The sequence below is a fragment of the Brienomyrus brachyistius genome, unplaced genomic scaffold, assembly GCF_023856365.1.
Source record: "Brienomyrus brachyistius isolate T26 unplaced genomic scaffold, BBRACH_0.4 scaffold81, whole genome shotgun sequence".
NCBI lineage: Eukaryota > Metazoa > Chordata > Actinopteri > Osteoglossiformes > Mormyridae > Brienomyrus > Brienomyrus brachyistius.
The window spans coordinates 407,097-426,316 of NW_026042356.1; the positions used below are offsets into that span (position 1 = coordinate 407,097).

At 46.3% G+C, this 19,220-nt stretch overlaps 1 pseudogene; it reads right to left on the reverse strand.

Moving 5' to 3' along the window:
• The window catches only part of LOC125726951 (contactin-associated protein-like 2), a 252,898-nt pseudogene that overhangs the window by 105,117 nt on the left and 128,561 nt on the right, over window positions 1-19,220 (reverse strand).

Sequence of the window (19,220 nt, forward strand, 5' to 3'; positions counted from 1 at the left end):
TTTACCTTGAACTTCTCAAGGCATCATGGTCTTTTCCAGAGCACTAGGTTTCATAATAAGCCCAAAATAAGGTCACTTTAGTCTAGTGATTTGTGTTCCGTGTGAAAGTTCAGGCTTGATTGCATCAACAATCCCAGAGTCGATATCTACCTGCATCTGCAAGATGATAAATACTGAAGAAAAAATCCCCCCACCCCCCAGTCCGCCTTTCTGTCACATATCTCCTGCTCCCAGGACGGAAACCCTATCACAGAGGTTTAAGCACTTAAATCACCGGTACTGATAGCTGCCCTGCCACAATAAGAAGTGCTTTAATCGCCTCCGTTTAATCCCAGATAGTAACCCCGTAACGATAACAGTAAGTGTCACAGGAGTCACAGACGCCCTCTGCGAATGACCCCCACCGCTGACAGCCTTTCGTCTTTCATCTCAAACTATGATTTCCAGTCCCAAGCTGGATAAATTAAACAACATAAAATAAAAAAGAACATTGAAAAAAACAACGTGAAAGGACACAAATACAAAATCTGGCTTATTTGGCTGTAAATAAATGCCTGGATGTGATTGCAAAGTATCAGACCCCTAGAGGAAACAATATTTACATAAATGTGATGATTTGCTGAGGGCTTCAGCACAACATAAAAGCACGATATGCAAGGGGCCAATGTGACACCGTATCAGCAGGGAAATTGCCCTCTGGGATTCATCGCCAGTTCCATCTGGATGCGTTAATAAATGACTTAAGCGTTCCTCTGTACATATTTCAGCCAGGCCTAATGTCCATCCTTAACAGAAACGAGCAAGTGTGGTGAGAAGCTGCAGACAGACTCTGGAGGAGAACAGGCAACCCGAGGTTTCAGAGCCAGGGAATAAACAGAGGGATGAGCTTCTTCACTCTGCTGGACTCACAGCCGCATCACGATCAGCCACCCAGAGGCGGGCGGGACGCCGGTCAGCACTGGTTCCATTCGGCCATCGCCGAGAGACCGGAACACAGGGTTACGGAAAGGAGAGCCAGACTCAATTTTAAAAGTTCAAAAGCTGCCTTGGAACATTAAGGCAGAACATTCCAGAACCTGCGTCGGCAATGTCTGCAAATCAGGCCAGAGTAGAGGAAGCCTGGGGCGAGGAAGCGAGAGCTGCCCCGCGCAGACTGACGCGTTATGCTGGGGCATGCAGTGCGGCGGAACTTCAGAAGGAAACGCTGCAGCTTGCAGGATGAATAAGAACAAGGACGACCGGTCACATGGAGGAGTCCACGCAAATGAAGGGGACAAGCTGTAAAAGCAGCCTTTAGCTAATTTTCCCTTCTGTGATATGGCCCCCGTGATGAATAATTATGTTAACGGGACCTTCTTACTGCCATCCATCCATCCAGCTTCTTTATCTACAAGATAAAATGAGCTACAAGGTTTCAATGAGCTTGTAGCACAGGGGACAAAACCAACAGATACATGTGCAGTTTCATGCGTTATTCTGCGTTTACTCAGGAATGATTACATTTATATTTTATACGCTCATGTCCTCAGTTATATGCCATTAGCTTTTAGCTGTGCTGTACCAAGAACATTCCCTGGCAAGTCCATTAATCAAGCTGCTCCGGGTCTGAGTCCAGGCAGGCATTTGGGCATCACCCCGCAAGAGGAGCGCTGGGGCGCAGGGCACATGCCGAGATCTTGGGGGGGCGGGTGTCTGTCTCGGGATCTGAGGAAGGGTCCTCAGGGTGACTCTCCCAGCATGGCGACATGCTAAAGCCTAACCCTTAGCCGCAGAACACATGCATGGCACTGGAAGGCACTGGAACGCACCCCCAGCCACCGGAGACTGCCGGCTAAGCAGTCTAAGCACCTGCCCGCCTCTCAGCTCAATTCAGCTGAAGGGGAAAAGAATCACTGACACCAAAGTATCTGAAGAGAGTTTAGTGTAGCTCTGAATCAGCAGGAAACACACGTACAGCAATTACTTTGATTAATGCCTATTATCCATCCATCCAACTTCCAGCCGCTTTCACAGTACAGCAGTGTGTCTCATCCCGGTCCTCAGGAACCCCCAGACAGCTCACATTTTTGCTTCCTCCCAGCTGCCAGTGCACTGGTACCTGATATTTAGTGTTCTTGATTGGCTGGGAACTGGGAGCGAGCAAAAATGTGGACTGTCTAGGTGTCCCCGAGGAATGATTTAGGAAACACTGCAATACAAGGTAACGGGGACACAGTGGGCAGTCACACAGTCATTAGCCATGGGGGCTTCATAGATGGAAGTCACCCAGGGGGGACAAAGTGGTGCTAAGTGCTACCTGGCCACATCGCCAACCTACACATCACATTAAAGGAATAGAAACACCCTCCAATTTAGCTGGAGTGCATTAAATTACACTGCATGCAGTGTCAGTGTTAGGAATCCATGCAGTGTCTGCATCGGATGGCAGGGAAATGATGATGACGACTGCACTGCCTTTTCTCTTAAAACTCCAGTGTAAGCAGGGTGAGCTAAAGGGGAACTGAGACAGTGGTAACCTACTCTGTCTCAGCTCGGGTAGTTACCAACGGTTACCAAGTGCTTATTTTGCACTGTAGCTCGGGGGAAAACTGTATGTTCTTACCGTGCACCAGGGACATGGAATAATCTGCAGAACAACCTAAAAGTAGCCAAATTAATTTCCACTGATGAATTTAAGGGCATCGTAAAGAATTTGGCGAAGGTGACATGCAGTTGTCTTCAGAGGTCAGTGTTTTTAAATAACTGTGTAATACGTGGATTTTTTCATATTATATTGTACGTCGTATTTTTTGACGTGTCGTACGTTTCTATGGCTGCTACCTTGGTCAGGTCGCTCTTGTAAAAGATTTGTAATCTCAACGGGACTTCCTGTTAAAATAAAGGTAAAAAAAATGAAGATAGCACTGTTCAGCCCTGAGAAAGAGCAGGATGGCAGCTCCCGCAATTCACCCTCCCATCCAGGCCAAATACTATTTATTTATTTCTCGCATGGAGACGTTTCAAACGGCAAGTGAAATGAAAACGCTCTAAATGATTGCTATTGATTTTTTTTTTCATTCCTCACAATGGACACTTGAATAAACCTTAAATCCAAAGGCTTTGGATTGAAGAGATTAATCCTAAGATGTTTGCTAGAAACTACTGGAAGAAAAGTCATGTGACTGAGTTTTTCTTTCTCGCGTTCGTTAGCGCGCCGCCCTGGTGGCCGTCGCCGGGAAGGCGCCCCATCCGCTAGACGCGCCGCCCTCCTCAGCAGCTACGCCGCGCCTCCGCAAACACTGCCGTTTCTCAGGCTGCCGTTCACGCTCATCTGTGGACCTTCTGCTGAGCTTCAGCTTGTAGAATATCAGCCATTAGTGATGCAAGAGACCATCCAGCAGCCCTTTAAGCAAACGTGCAACCCAGGAGTAAACGTTTCTCAGGGGACTGGCCTTTAATGAGGCGGCTGGGGAAAATATCTAAAAGCGAAAACAGCTAAAATCATTGATTACGTGGAGGATTAGGCAGACATCAAAAATCAGAAGGGGGGCGGGGCGTTATTCCAGTTCATTCTCTCCTCTCATTCACCCTACAAACTCGGGTACCCTAAAAACTAGGAAAAGGTAATCCATCCATCCATCCATCCATACATCCATCCACCCACCCATCCATCCATCCATCCACCCACCCATCCATTTTCCTTAAGTAACCACTTACCTTATTCAGGATGTAAAGGTTCAGGAGCTTATGGCAATTTGGTAACACCACTTAATCTCAGTTTATTTTTGGACTGTGGGTGGGAAAGCGCAGAGAATACCCCCACGACAACACGGGGAGAACCTGCAAACTGCCACGGAGCCATGGCAGAGACTTGGGAGGCAGCAGTATTAACCACTGCGCCACAGTGCTAATAAGTGCGCCACAGTGCTAATTACTGCACCACCGCACCCAGGAGAACATACTACAGAAAGCAAATTACCTTGGAGAACATGCAGGTCCCCAGGTAAACCTGACTGCCTCATTAGAAGTGCAGAACAGAATCTTTGATGCCGCGATTAATCAGCTTAGTGATTCCAGGTAACAGGTATAGTTTGCAAGTTGGAAAGAAATATTTTATTGGAAAATAAAATCCTTCTTCTGTTTTCCTGATGGTTTTTTTAAGCGTATGGTTCAAACCACAGGCACATTACATATATGAAATCAGAAATGTCACGCAGAAACCAAAAGATTTGTTTTCCTTGACCTGTGAGGACAGACCACACTTCCATGGAGTTTGTTGAGCATTGCTTCATGTACTCAGCCACTCTGGAGGTGAGCAGTCAGTAAACAGGGCTATAATCCCTAAGATGCAGCGGCATAATCCTTTAACTTCTTTGTAAACCTGCAGTCCAAAGAAAGAGCCGCTCCCAGCCAAAGTGACTGGATGGCACGGTGACCCAGCTCTCCACCAGCTGGTGTATTACCACCAAGGCTAATATCCAGCATTCGGGAAAATTCCCAGAAAATACAGGCTGAGTGAGCTGAATAAATACAATCATACATCAGACGATCTCCATAAAAATACGGTGGGAGGAAAGACATCTGGCTTCCAGGAGAAGTCGGACTTCGTGGATTTCATTGCACCGTCTGACCAGGCAGGGGACACTGGCCGCAAACAGTATCGGCACACGTCACTCTCTCTGCCCGACATGTGCCGAAGGCTCTGGTGGCAGCTATCTGTGCCTGCGTCCAGAAGGTTGCCGGTTTGAATCCCTTGGCTAGAAGCGTAATAATATCACCGATGGGCCTCGAACCCCAGTTGCTCCAGGGACAGAGAATACATGGTTGGCTCTACCCACGCACCCATGCTTCACCCTCAGCAGCGTGGAAACAGATCAGCCATCGCCCTGACACAGCTGCCTGCTGATGGGGTCCAGACCGGCCCCTTGTGGCCCCATCCTCCTCCGCCGTGGGACGGGCCGCCTGCACTGCGCCTCACTGTAAATGGCTTATATGAATAAGCATTTTAATACTGCCTTAAAGGAGCATGCATTTGCTAATGGGCTGCCATTAAGAGTGCTTCCTGAGGGCCTTCACGTCTAATTGCCTTATCCTGCTGCCTTTCCGTGCTCATTATTTTCCCAAATAACGTAATTCCTGCACACAGTCAAAAAGAGAGCGGAGGTAATGGGTCCATTTTCTCATTATCGGCATGGGTGACGCGGACTCTGTCAAACGCAGGCTCTCGCAGTCAGACACGGTGCCTTTCAGCGGCTGCCGTCGCCGCCAGCTGCTGTCCGCTGTTTGCAGCTTTTTATTTACTTTCGTTTGCCCTTTGTACAGGTACAAGTACAGGTACCAGTACAGGTACAAGTACAGGTACATGGCTATTCTGTGGGTTTGACATATCCCATCCTGCTCTCCTATTAGATAGAAAGACAGACAGACAGACACACAGAGACACACACACACATACAGACACACACACACATACACGCACCACAGATGTTTGTATTCATATCTTTATGGGGACTCTCCATTCATTTCTATGGGTAACACAATAGCCTTAATCCCGATCCACCCCTGACCTTAAACATAAGTAACCAAACAAAATACACGTCTTTCAGCATTTTTAGTTTGTCGATTCATGCGCAGATTTGTATAAATCTGAGTCTCCTCTTGTGGGGACAAAAAATAACCAACGTCAAAATAACAGGTTATCATCACATTGCAGGGACATTTGGTCCCCACAATGTAATGTATACCTGGACCACACACACACACACACACACACACAAATCCAGGCCAGGGGATTCTTTCAGCTGAATAGGGACAATTTTGTAACCAACAACTGGTTACATCTAGAATATGATGATATTCTAATACGACAATATGATTAAATGGAGTTATTACAGTATTTCGTCCTCGGCTAGAATACTAAAGGGTGCCTAAAACAGGGTGGAAAAACTGTAATGAGTAATAATAGCTCTAAAAGGTAGAAAGCAAACTCTTTTATAAGTCTAAATTACAGGGAGAATTATGCTAAAAGGGCTAAAGCATATTAACATGCAGCCACTGAAATAAATCACAAACACATCCAATAGAGAATAACAGGGCTAGTCTGCCGGGTGTCTGATTTAGAGGAGCTGTTTTAAAAAGCAGAATATCTAGGCTACAAGGAGAAATGGACGATCAGACAGAAAGCTTGTTATTTTATTGGCAGTTTGCATTGAAAATAGCTGCAGATGCAGTACTAATGCCTGGGAAGGTTTAGCAAAGAAAAACCTGAGATTGATTGATGGTGGCAACAGACAGATCAGGCCGCTACACAAATGTCCTTAGAGCAGAGATCTTTAACAGCACAGAGTATGAAAGCAGCATTTATCAATTAGTCACTGACTTACTCTAATAATCAGTAGCAGATATTCTAAGGTGAAAACAGGCCCAAGTCACACCATATGCCCCTCACTCTCTTAACCCTTTAAATCTCACTCTTAGGCTGACAGAATGTGAGGATACGGATCCCTGTGATCCAAAGGTCACTGGTTCAAATCCCGCTGTCGGTCTCCTGAGTGAGGCCCTTAACCCCTGACTGTTCCTGCGATTGGCTGAGCCTGCCTTCTGTACGTCGTTTTGGATAAAAGCTAAATAATTCAAACTATAAAATGACTATTAATTATCAAAAGAAACGTAAAAGGGAATGCGGTAAATCTGAAGGGATGCATCGAGAGGGTTGGGTGCTGCAGAAAGTAAGTGACAGCGACCTTCCGTACCTGAGGAGATCTCGATGCGTGTGTTCTTCTTCTGTGTGACGTTGATGTGGACGGCGACCTTGCCCTCAGTCAGGCCCACCTCCACGGTGCCGTCGGCCAAAGCGCTGTACAGCAGGAGCCCGCTGGGGTTCCAGGTGCGGAAGTGTAAGCTGACGGAGGCAGTGTCGCGGCCATAGCGCCCGGGGAGACGCAGGAAGCTGGTGGCGTTGAAGAAGACTGGGAAGGTGTGTGACTCGACGCAGGAGAAGGTGAGGTTCCGCTGCACGTGTGACACAGAGAACGTGGTATTCAGGTACAGCGCAGTGAAGCACATGTGTTCTGATATCCTCTAGTGTACCGTGCATCAATTACCGTCATACAAGACCTTCGCGGAAAAGAGGTGGGGCACAGGGTGGGGGTGCCGGCAGATCAAGCGGCGATTTAATATGTTTAACTGCTTCCATTTCTTTCAGAAGTGAACAGAACGTGTGAGAGGGGGTAGAATACTGAAAATATATTATTTATTTTTAGAAACCCCCCCAGCACTCCAAATCCTGCTGGATTACTGACCACCGGCCATGAGCCCTTCCTCTAAAAGGCATAACGAGAAACAACGAAATAACGAGAAATCACGAAATAACGAGTAATAACGAGAAATAACAATAATGAGAAATAACGAAATAACGAGAAATAACAATAAATAATGAGAAATAATGAGAAATAACGAAATAACGAGAAATAACGAAATAACGAGAAATAACGAGAACGGGCTGTACAACAGTTAGGTCAGTGCTGTTTTCTGAATTCTTGAAAATATTCCGATATTCATCCTTACAGAATATGATTAAGTAATAATGACATCTTATGTAAATACATTAGCATACAGCGGTAACATCACAGGGCTAAAATAAAATCCTTCAGGTTGTTTCAGTTCGATTTGTAAAAGCACAGGTAGCTTAAAAGCAGCTCTGCTTTGCCTTTGTTCATTCTGTTTGGCTGCATACATTCGAAAAGTTTCTTCACATTTAAAGCCTCTCATTCATTGTAGCACCGTTTGCAGCAATTTAACAGCCTTTTCTTTAATGGTAGGCTGGAAAACTCATCTTCCACCTACCACATGAATTGGCCCAAAACCGAAGTCGTAATGTCAACCGCCTGCCATACCCAAAATGAGACGAATGCATGAACGCTGATAAAGCGAGGCACTATATGCTAATGATAAAGTGAAGCACTACATGCTAATGATAAAGCGAGGCGCTACATGCTAATGATAAACAGAGGCACTACATGCTAATGATAAAGCGAGGCGCTACATGCTAATGATAAAGAGAGGCACTACATGCTAATGATAAAGCGAGGCGCTACATGCTAATGATAAAGAGAGGCACTACATGCTAATGCTAAAGCGAGGCGCTACATGCTAATGATAAAGAGAGGCACTACATGCTAATGATAAAGCGAGGCACTATATGCTAATGATAAAGTGAAGCACTACATGCTAATGATAAAGCAAAACACTACATGCTAATGATAAAGCGAGGCACTACATGCTAATGATAAAGCGAGGCGCTACATGCTAATGATAAAGAGAGGCACTACATGCTAATGATAAAGCGAGGCACTACATGCTAATGATAAAGTGAAGCACTACATGCTAATGATAAAGCGAGGCGCTACATGCTAATGCTAAAGCGAGGCGCTACATGCTAATGATAAAGCGAGGCACTATACGCTAATGATAAAGCAAAACACTACATGCTAATGATAAAGCGAGGCGCTACATGCTAATGATAAAGCGAGGCGCTACATGCTAATGATAAAGAGAGGCACTACATGCTAATGATAAAGCGAGGCGCTACATGCTAATGATAAAGAGAGGCACTACATGCTAATGATAAAGCGAGGCACTACATGCTAATGATAAAGCGAGGCACTACATGCTAATGCAGGGTCACCATCTCTCATGCATCTGGCGTGACACATGTTTTCAGACTTTCTCGCTAACGCAAGAAATCCCACAGTAACTGTTGTTATTCCATCCATCCATCCATCCATTTTCCAAACCGCTTATCCTGTTGGGTCGCGGGGGGTCCGGAGCCTATCCCGGAATCAATGGGCACGAGGCAGGGAACAACCCAGGATGGGGGGCCAGCCCATCACAGGGCACACTCACACACCATTCACTCACACATGCATACCTATGGGCAATTTAATGACTCCAATTAGCCTCAGCATGTTTTTGGACTGTGGGGGGAAACTGGAGTACCCGGAGGAAACCCCACGACGACATGGGGAGAACATGCAAACTCCACACACATGTGACCCAGGCGGAGACTCGAACCCGGGTCCCAGAGGTGTGAGGTAACAGCGCTAACCACTGCACCACCATGCCGCCCCCGTTGTTCCATTATAAACTTAAAATTAGCCACATCAAAAGTGTTGGGGCAGTTTACAAACCAGACTATTGACAAAGTAATAAAAGTGTTTCATACACGAAGATGCGTGTGCATGTGTGTATGTAGACTTGCCTCAAACGGAAAAGCCAGCTGCCCAGAGCTGGTAGCCCTGCTAAAAGATGGTGCATCGCCAAGAGCGTTTGACTTATTTATCAGAGAGAGCCTTTCTCACACCATCGTCATCGTTCTACTGCGGGGGGGCAGAACACACTGAAATGCAGATTTTCACTATTTTTAGCCCAGTACTCCATTCCGATTCAATGCAGCTCACAGAAATCCAGTTCCCCCTGTTAGCAGATATGGCTTTTCTACTGTAGTAACTCCAAACCCAGCATGTTTGTCAAGGACCATTGCACAAGCATTATGTGGACTGCAGCAGGCCAGCTGGGAGACAAAGCAAACAGAGCATCCAGGATTTATGAAGCAGCATTCGATTTACAGAGTGTTAAAATCCTGCCACCCACTCTCCCACTTAGGCCGGCGGAGGGTACCCCTGTTCCCCTTTCACAGCTGGGGTCCGGGGTGTCTTCATGCTTTTAGACCAGTGTTTCCCAATCTGCTCCTCGGGGACCAACAGTTTTTGCTCCCTCCCAGCTCCTAATAGGGTGGACAATCTGACAGGGAGCTGGGAGACAGCAAAAACATGGACCGACTCCTAAAGATTGGATTGGGAATCACTATTTTAGACTGTGCCCAAGTCTGGCTCAGCATCTACCACCAACTGCTTAAAACACATCACCTGAGATTCTCCAGCATCCCAGGAGAAGCTTTTACATGCATGAGAATGAATACATTCGGAGCAAATGCTGAACTTGCATGAATAACTATCTGCCAGGATGTAAGGTTGTTTGTGTGAACTTCAATGGGATGGAACCCCTGGCAGTTACTGCATTTTATAACCACCGTTAAATAATGATTTTTATAACCCCCCCCCCCCCCCCGCCCCGAACAGCAAAACAATAACACCAGCAAATCGTTTAACACAGCACACAGCCACAGATTAGTGCTTTGCTTACTGAGCGTGCCTCGTTTGTGACGAGAGTGATTCTCCCTACCCAACAACACACGTTTGGATTTTAGAACTCCAGATAAATCCTGCCTAAACCTAAAACTCTAGGTGTGATTACTTACCCTCAAAATGATTGCTGCAATAAACCAATTAAGAATCACGACAGATAGATTGATACCCAGTTATGAGACTCAAAGAATCCTATCAAAAGTCCACCTGACTGCAGCCTCAGTGAGCTGATCACCGGCGTGTGAAAATGCTCCTCTATTTAACCAACGTTAAATGTGCAGACAAGTTCTGTTAAGCCACGTTTTAATGGCAAAGAAATATGAGCGCGTCAATTAAGCTGAAAATAATTACCAAATCTTAACGCTTGTCATATTCCCCATTCTTGATCAAGGCATTTTAATGAAAAACCATAAATCATTTACACTTTGCTTGGTCAAGGAACACAAAATTCAAATTCTATCAATTTTCCCCTTCACCTGCGAGCTATTGAACACAGACGGCTATTAGTGAAGACTGGCATCTTGATGTAATCTAGGTCCCTCTTTGATCTCTTTTCCCCTCCCAGCTATGAAAACAACACAAATACATAAGAAGCAAATCATAAATTCGTTGAAGTAGCACTTCAACCACTTTATACCCATAGGCAACCATTTCATTCAAAAAATAAAGAAATTATTAAAAGATTTATTCATTTATGAAAAAATAAAACATTCCGCCTATGATTACTCTCCGGGTTTAAAGGGGAACTCCACAGAAATTCAATAATTCCATGTTATTCATCGTGTTTACTCTAGGAGAGATTCAGACCAAGCGGCACTTTGTAAGCAACCAAATGACTGCGTTTCATGTTTCTCTTCCCGCTGCATGAATCACAGCCGCTTGCTGTCAGCTGCCTGCAATTTCTAAGAAGTGTCTCGCAATCATCTAGTCAACAAGTCTGCATGGCAGTGAGGAAGCAGACTACAGGCAAGGATCTGCAAAGGCGTAGAGCAGTCCTTTGTCTTAATGGCAATATCGCTTTATCATCAGCTGAACAAAATGAATGCTGGATGGCGATTAGGGACACATGCGTATCGAAACGCAAAGGAAGCCCTCTGAGGGCAAACAGCAAGGAGGGGGGGGGGGGTGCTTTCATTTCACAGGTCAGATGAACAGTACAAAATCCTGCAACAAATCACATACAAATTGGGGTGCCGAAGGTGCTTCAGCACCCCCTCTGGCTGTGGGTGGTAATGCAATGTCAGAGGCGAATTATGATTATTTGTTTTAGCTGCCGATAGCTACTGATGATGCAAAAGAACTTCCACAGAGTCTATTGGCTGTCTGCGCCCTGAGAGCAAAAATGTCTTTCAAAAACAAGGAACATGCATCTTACAAAACTGGACGTGTCCAGCTTCTTCCTCCTGGCGAGGTCTGTGATGTTGTCGCCGTTGTAGTTGATGCTCTCCATGCAGCCGATGAAGTTCTTCCGGCTTCCCGAGCTGGGCTTTCCGGAAAATGGCATCCCACCAAAGGTAAGCTACAGAAACAGGGGCAGCGAGTCTGGATGACCCTGGGCAGTCCCCCCATCCTCTTATGTTACCATGGCACCAGACAAATGTCCATGGTCACACATTAAGACCTGCACCATGCCACAAATAGTGTTTATACATGCATGCAATAACACTCGTAATTATATATGCATATGGACACACAGAGAGATATACCTGTGTAAATACACACACACAAAATAACGTTGGGCGTCTATAACATCTTTAAATGTCTAAAGACACAGCGATCGATTGGATTGTCTATTTCATCTCAGTCCATTCCTCTACCTCATTTGAAAAATAATTTTCTTCAAGCAAAATGGGAGAATAGGAAAACATTGCATCATTCAGCAATACTTGTCGTTCTTAAGATTGCCTTGAGACGCGGTGCTCAGAATGCGTTTTATAAAAGGGTTTTTCGGTGCCAGATGAAGCCAGTGTCAGCCAAGCAGAAACTCATCTCTTAGTGTCGCGCTTGTGTGTGAATGGAAGCCAATGAAAGGCGTGCGTTGCTGATCCGCTCGGATCACGGCGGACAATGCGGGGGTGACAATAATCACAGGCATTTCATCGGGGTGAGAGAGTCACCGGGGGAGTGAACGAGCTCAGCGTGTGACCCGGTGCAGATTCACAGCGAGTCCCCGCTGAAGGCCAAGCAGACAGCAAACTCAGGATGCAGTGCTTACTAAACATCACTCTGGAATAGTCGGAATTAATCTGACACATCAGTGCTACAGTACGCGCTACAGGCAATCCACAGAACACCTCCGTCATACGCAGTGCCTAACGTGTACACCGTTCAGACGCCTGCTTCACAACACAGGAAACACTGATCGGATTGGATGGCAAAAGACATCATCCTGACAGACACAAATTACACCTGTCAGTGTAAATTACATATTATATAATTTACAAAGGTAGGCGGGACTGGAAGTTTATGTAACTTACAGTTAAATGATTTGTGTTCCTCTGTTAGAAAAAGAAAGTTAATTCTACGAATCTTCAAGTAATTAAAGGATAATTGCTGAAAGTTTATTGTAAAATGTATTGGAAAGTTTTTAATATGCATACATGCCGAGGCTCGTGGTTTTCCCAGAAGATCCACATTATGGTACGCTCCAGCGAGTCTGATGGCACACAAATTAGTTTCTCGTGCTTCAGTCAGTTTGATAACGATCAAGGAATTTCTACTACACTGTAGTTGCTCTCCAACACCCTGTCAAACATCGGGCAACTTTCCCTGCTACCAGGAGACCTCACACATACCTCTGCAATTTGAATGTCAGGTAAGAAAAAGGAATAAAACAGAACAATTACAGAAACCATGTGGGGAAAAGTGTGCGGCTATATTTTCAGATTCCCCGTTAAGTAATTACAGACGGCCAGAGAGAGCACTAATTAGCACACTTCCCGCCTCAGGGGGCCCGTGATGGTGAAACGTTAAAGGGGAGATATGGGACCATTTATGCAGTAGCAGTGACTTTACAGAGATTATTAAAAAAAAGGCACACGATACAGTACATTTACATTTTAGTGTTTCTTTTAGGTCTCCTTTACAAAACTATTTTCGTTGGATAATAAAGCAATTAAATGCACACAGACTTTAGCATTTAGACGTTAGGTGTGGATCTGCGATAGTTCCTTTTATAAGCATTTATGTTATTGTTGCCGTTTACTTTCAGAAGTACGGGAATCTTCTGAGCACTTCTGCTGGGATGCTTTCATTTCCGGCACCAACTCGGACGCCTTCCGACAGCAGGGGCCCCCGAGCGGTGGCCTTTACCTCATAGTCCAGGTCGAGGTGGTCGAACTCGCCGTTGGTGCGGAAGTGCTGCGTGTGCCGGTCCAGCGTGAAGTTGACGTTGCGGCGGTACCGCTCAATGACCACCGTGTGCCAGTGGTTGTCGTCCAGGAGGCTGCCGCTCGTCACCGACGTGTGCCCGAGGATGGAGCCGTACTGGTTGCTGCCTGTGGGGAGCCACACTCAACGTTTCCTAAACGTCTGTGCAACGTTTACACCTTTTTAGCTTAGCAGCTGCCTCTTATCCTGCTCAAAGGCCCAATGGTAATATTACTCTGCTGACACTGGGATCTGACCTGGCAACCTCTCGCTCACAGGCACTCAAAGGGCCAATGGTAATATCACTCTGCCGACACCGGGATCTGACCTGGCAACCTCTCGCTCATAGGCACTCAAAGGCCTATTGGTAATATCACTCTGCTCACACCGGGATCTGACCTGGCAACCTCTCACTCACAGGCACTGAAAGGCCCAAAGGTAATATCACTCTGCTCACACCGGGATCTGACCTGGCAACCTCTCCCTCACAGGCACCGCACCTCAACCTGTTGGGTTACACACCAGCATGTCCTCATGGCTAATGAATGAGTCTAATGAATCTACATGTCAAAGGGTGGAGGGTGTCAGACATGCGGGAATCCCTCACACCACAGTGCCTGATTGAAATTTTAGCTCAATCTTCTCCGGCTTCACACTGAGATGGAGCATCAGGTACTAGGAGAGACTTTTCCTCCACACTTTACCTGCCTCATTGCTAATGCTCACCACACACCACCTCTCAGGCTTGCAGCCTATCCCACCGGCCCCATCGCGCATCTGACCTCCGACCAACAGAGGTCCCCGTAACAACTGGATGCACACAGAGGACTTACCCAGGTTTATTAGCAGCACCAGCTTGGCTGCCCTTAGCTCCAGGGTAATGTAATCGCCCTGCTGGCCTTCTCCATGCAGGATCACGCCCTCGCTCTCCAGCGTTTTAAACTTCAGGGAGATGACATCCTTCAAGATCTTCATCTTTTTCATCTTGAAGCGGTAGGAAATTACCCCCTGGCCATCGAAGTTAATCACATCCCCCCCTGGAGAGGAAAGCAGGGGAGGGGGGTATCTAAGGTGATTCTCCTGTACATATAGGGTGACGGGGGGTCCGATCCGTAGATAAACTATGGCCCATTCTCCCGTGGTGAAGTACAGACGGAACACAAGGAGCCGCAAAATGTAGCTCTCGGCTAATAAATCTGCCAATACACTGCATGGTGGAGAACAAATTGTTAGCTATCTAAATTAATGGACATTCCTGCTAATTTAAATTCCCTCACAAGCATCCCTGAGCAGGGATATTGAAGTTGCTCGCTTCTCGTACGTTTTACAGGAATTCACGGAAGAGTTTCGCTTTTGCTATTCATGACTCTTGATATGAAACACGGTTGGTGGTTTTTGAATGACATTAGTCAGCCGGACACCACACTTCTCCGCTGCAGTTGGACACATCGCCTGGGGTAGAAACTAATGAATAAGACCATGGATAAGCAGACATTGCCTGGGGTGCAGCTTAAATAAATGACATGTAGAGGGATAAACCTGCTCACACGTTCCGTATCTGCATGACTTGCCAAAAATACAGGAAATACTAGATGTTAATGGTAAAAAGATACATATAAAAACTCAAGTGGGCCATCAATAAGCTTCTAAGTCACGATTTAAGCAAGATAATTAAAAATTACCTTGGAGTACTGACTTGGCTGGGATAATAGTTTTATGCTTTAACACCCAGTACTTTCTTTTCCCTGTATGACGGTATGTAAGATTTTATTTCACCTCTGACAGACCCAGGACTGCGATAAGGCGTATCCCAAAGGGGGGGGTCTCCTGGACATGACACACTCTGCTCAGGCTCGTGACCAGAAAATTATTTCGTAGGGGGTCTTGGCCAATCGAGGGGAGGGGTGGTGGAGTCTTTGTATATTCTTGTGTTTAAACTCATAGTTTTACTTCTTGCGTTCCTGCTATGTTGGTAACAAACAAGTTTGGAGGGGAGAGTGATACCTGGTATTTTACTGGCAACATGCCTGGCTCCCCTCCTTAAATAAGATGCCCCTCCTATTCACCAGCGATCCATGCTGATTCCTTTTAGCCAAGCGTTTACCGCACAGACAGCGACCGATTCTCTATCCTGTCTGCCGGGCCGCATTGAATAGACGGACACAATAGCTCCCAGTGGCCCCATGAGGCACTGGGTAATGTGCCTGGGTAATATGTAGTGGGAGCCGAGGCTCAACTGTTATAGACTCCCCCCAGCCCCCACACCACTGTTATCTCCCCTGGGAATTCCCCATCACCGCCATCAAAGTTGCTTTCATGCATTTTCCTCGATGGGTGGGGTCAGGGGTCCCAGCACATGGCCATTCCGAATGCGGTCAGGCCCCCGCTATCTCATTACTGTTGTTTTGCAAGAGCCAAAGTGGAATATCATCCTTTATCTCGGACGCAACTCATTTTCCGAAGGAATTGGCAGGCAGCTGGAGCCGTGCATAGCGGGACTGCCAGCGGCCGGATCATGCTTTTCTGGCGGCTGCCCGCCCTTATCGACGTGCGCGATCGGCCGTGTGTCCCGGGCGACTGCCGAGGCCGCCGGATACTTAGTGAAAGAAGCTCAAGAATATTGCTAACCGCAAATAACCCAGGCCAACTCTCAGCTGCATAAATGCTGGAGAATGACAGTTTCACAATAGTCTGCAACTTGGAGGATTTAACAACAACAACAAAAATCCTTTAAGTTTGATAACGAGTGTGTGCTCAATTGCCTGTTTCTAACAAATTCCATTTCGTGTCCCGTCGTCTGGAGACACTGTCGGATGAGTTCCTCTTTAATACATGCCATGCGGGTGATTCCATCTATATTCAACTTAGGTGATAAAAGATCTCGATGAAAGATACAAGACCAAATCAATTCTGAAATTAATAAAAAAAATCTGACGCTATTATGATAATTTGATTAGGGGAAGTATGTCAAACAGAATGAGAAGTTGTCGGTGATTTTTTTCATGAACATAAAGTGGGCCCGACAGCGTTTGAGAAGCAGTTCATCACCCGCCTTTATCATTTCATTATTTTCAATTACTCTCCCGAAGCAGGGACAAGACGATAATGATTGAGAAGCTAGTGACAAATACTGCTATTAAGCTGGGGGATGTTCTGCAACATTTCGCTGGAAAGCAGCTCTAATTTGCCAGCGATTTCGGAAACGCCGGGTGGCAAGTCAACGTACGCAAAGCCGGGTAACCGAGGACGAGGGGTACAGACAGGGCACAGACGGGTACGGACAGGGCACAGACGGGGACGGAGGGACACTTACAGTAGGCACAGCCGTAGACGTCGATACGCAGCCCGATACGGCCCTCGGCGCTCCATTTGAGTGGGATGAAGCGCAGGAAATGCGCCACGATCGCATGCTGCAGCTCGTGCCGCACCACGCTCTCGGTGTTGGAGTTTCCCAGGAAGGCCTGCAGAGGAAACACGCAGCACTGGTGTCAGATGACCGGACTCCAAACAATGATAATTATCAACAATAACAAGAAGAACAGGAATAGCAATAATAATCTTACTAATATTATAATTTTTCATAATATTATTATAATAATAAACTGCCTTTACATCTGTACATCCGTAAAGATCAAAAAATAACTTCTTCCACACACTGAATGTTAGGCAACACTTTACATTAACAGCACCTTCATGATACCTTTATAATGCATTCATAGAACATTCACAAGCAGCATGTAAGTAAACCATAACATCATAGCATAGCTTAACAGCTTTACCATAACATTAATAAGAAACATTAAAGGATACTAATAAACATTATAATTGTTTGTTCTATGAATGCATTATGAAGGTGCAATTAATGTAACGCATTACCGAATATCTTTACAACAATGAAAAGGGACTGTGACTATTGTTAATAGATATTGGCCATACACTGCAGTGACACTGCAGTGACACGGCAGTGAACACGCCAGCAGGGGTGGAGGACGCCTTCAGCTGGTAGGTGGCACAAGCCAGACTGGAACTTAGTCTCCTCGGCTTTCAGCAAATATTGTTTCTGAGATAGTGAGTCTACAAGGTCCCTGGTAGAGGCTGATGGGATTAGGAACATCAGAGGAGCTGCGGGTGTGGGGGATATCGAAGGGCCGGGCCGCGGGTCGCCTAGCCCCACACGTGCTCTGCATCACAGTGAGGCGGCGAACAGGCCCTCTCCATCGGCACTGCCGGAACTCCGGAGGTGGGGGCATTGTGTGTAGGACTCCTGATAAGCAGTGGATGGCAGTGAGACTGAAATGATGAGGATTAAGTGCACAGCCGGGAGGTTTGGGGGGGGGGGGCAGGTTGGTCTGTAGTTCAGCCTAGAATCCTTTCAGGCTAAAGCTGGCATCGTCTCTGGCAGTGACCTGACAATTTCCGTTGCCTGACATGAAAGTAAACATTTCCATATGTGTGTGGGTATCCGTCTGTCCGTCCGTCCATCCATCCATCCCTCCATCCATCCATCCCTCCATCCATCCATCCATCCATCCATCCATCCATCCATCCATCCATCCATCCATCCTCCACACCCTCTATCCAGTACAGTCGCAGGAGGTCTGGGGCATATCACAAGGACATGTAAGGCACAAAACTGAGGGGCCGCCTCTTACAAGATGTCAGTCCAAGCGCAAATACGCACACACACCATGCTGACACCATTTGCATGAAGAGAACATCCAAATTTCACACACACAGATCTTAGTACTCATATCTTTATGGGGACTGTCCATACATCTCTATGGAAGAAACCCTAATCCCAACTAACCCTAACCCTAACCCCCTACCCAGCCCTAACCTTTACCACAAGTAACCAAACAAAATACAATCTTTCAGCATTTTTAGTTTTTTGATTGCAGTCAAACATTTTAATAAAATGCTTGTTTGGAGACTGGAAAATGGTCCCCACAATGTCAAAATAACAGGTTTTTATCAGTAATATATATATAACCCTGCGATGGGCTGGCCCCCCATCCTGGGTTGTTCCCTGCCTCGTGCCCATTGCTTCCGGGATAGGCTCCGGACCCCCCCGCGACCCTCACACACATACAGGGTTGCTAACTTCGCTCAGCTGGCTGGAGTGAGATTTCAATTTGAGACAAGTCTGCACACACATGCACAGACATTTACACCTATGTAAGTTTTATTACCTTGTAAATAGTTTGCAGTGTTTGCAAACTACCCAAACGCTTTTGATGTAGCCAAGTTTAGGTGTATAATGGAATAATATAGATTTGCTGTAAGATTTCTTGTGTGAGGGTCTGAAAGCGTGAGTGTCACACCAGATGTGTGAGAGTTGGAAGCCCCCCCCCCCCCACAGCTGTGTATAATGTTTAAAACCCTTTCAGTGGGGTTTGGCTCCATTCCAAAGCATGCAGTCCCCTTCAGTGCCTGACAATCAGTGCGCCCAAACTGGGCCTGGCTCAGTCCAGCTGTTGTTGATTAGTAATTAATTTGCCAAATGAGGACCAGCCCAAAGTGCCCCACCAGAGGTATCTATTATAAAAGTGACTTCCCAATTTACGGCGCCCGCAAAGCAATGTCCATTCATTAACGGCCTGCCGACAAGCCGGGTATCATGACAGAGGTGTGCCCTTTACTGGCTCTATATGTATAGAGACCACAGCC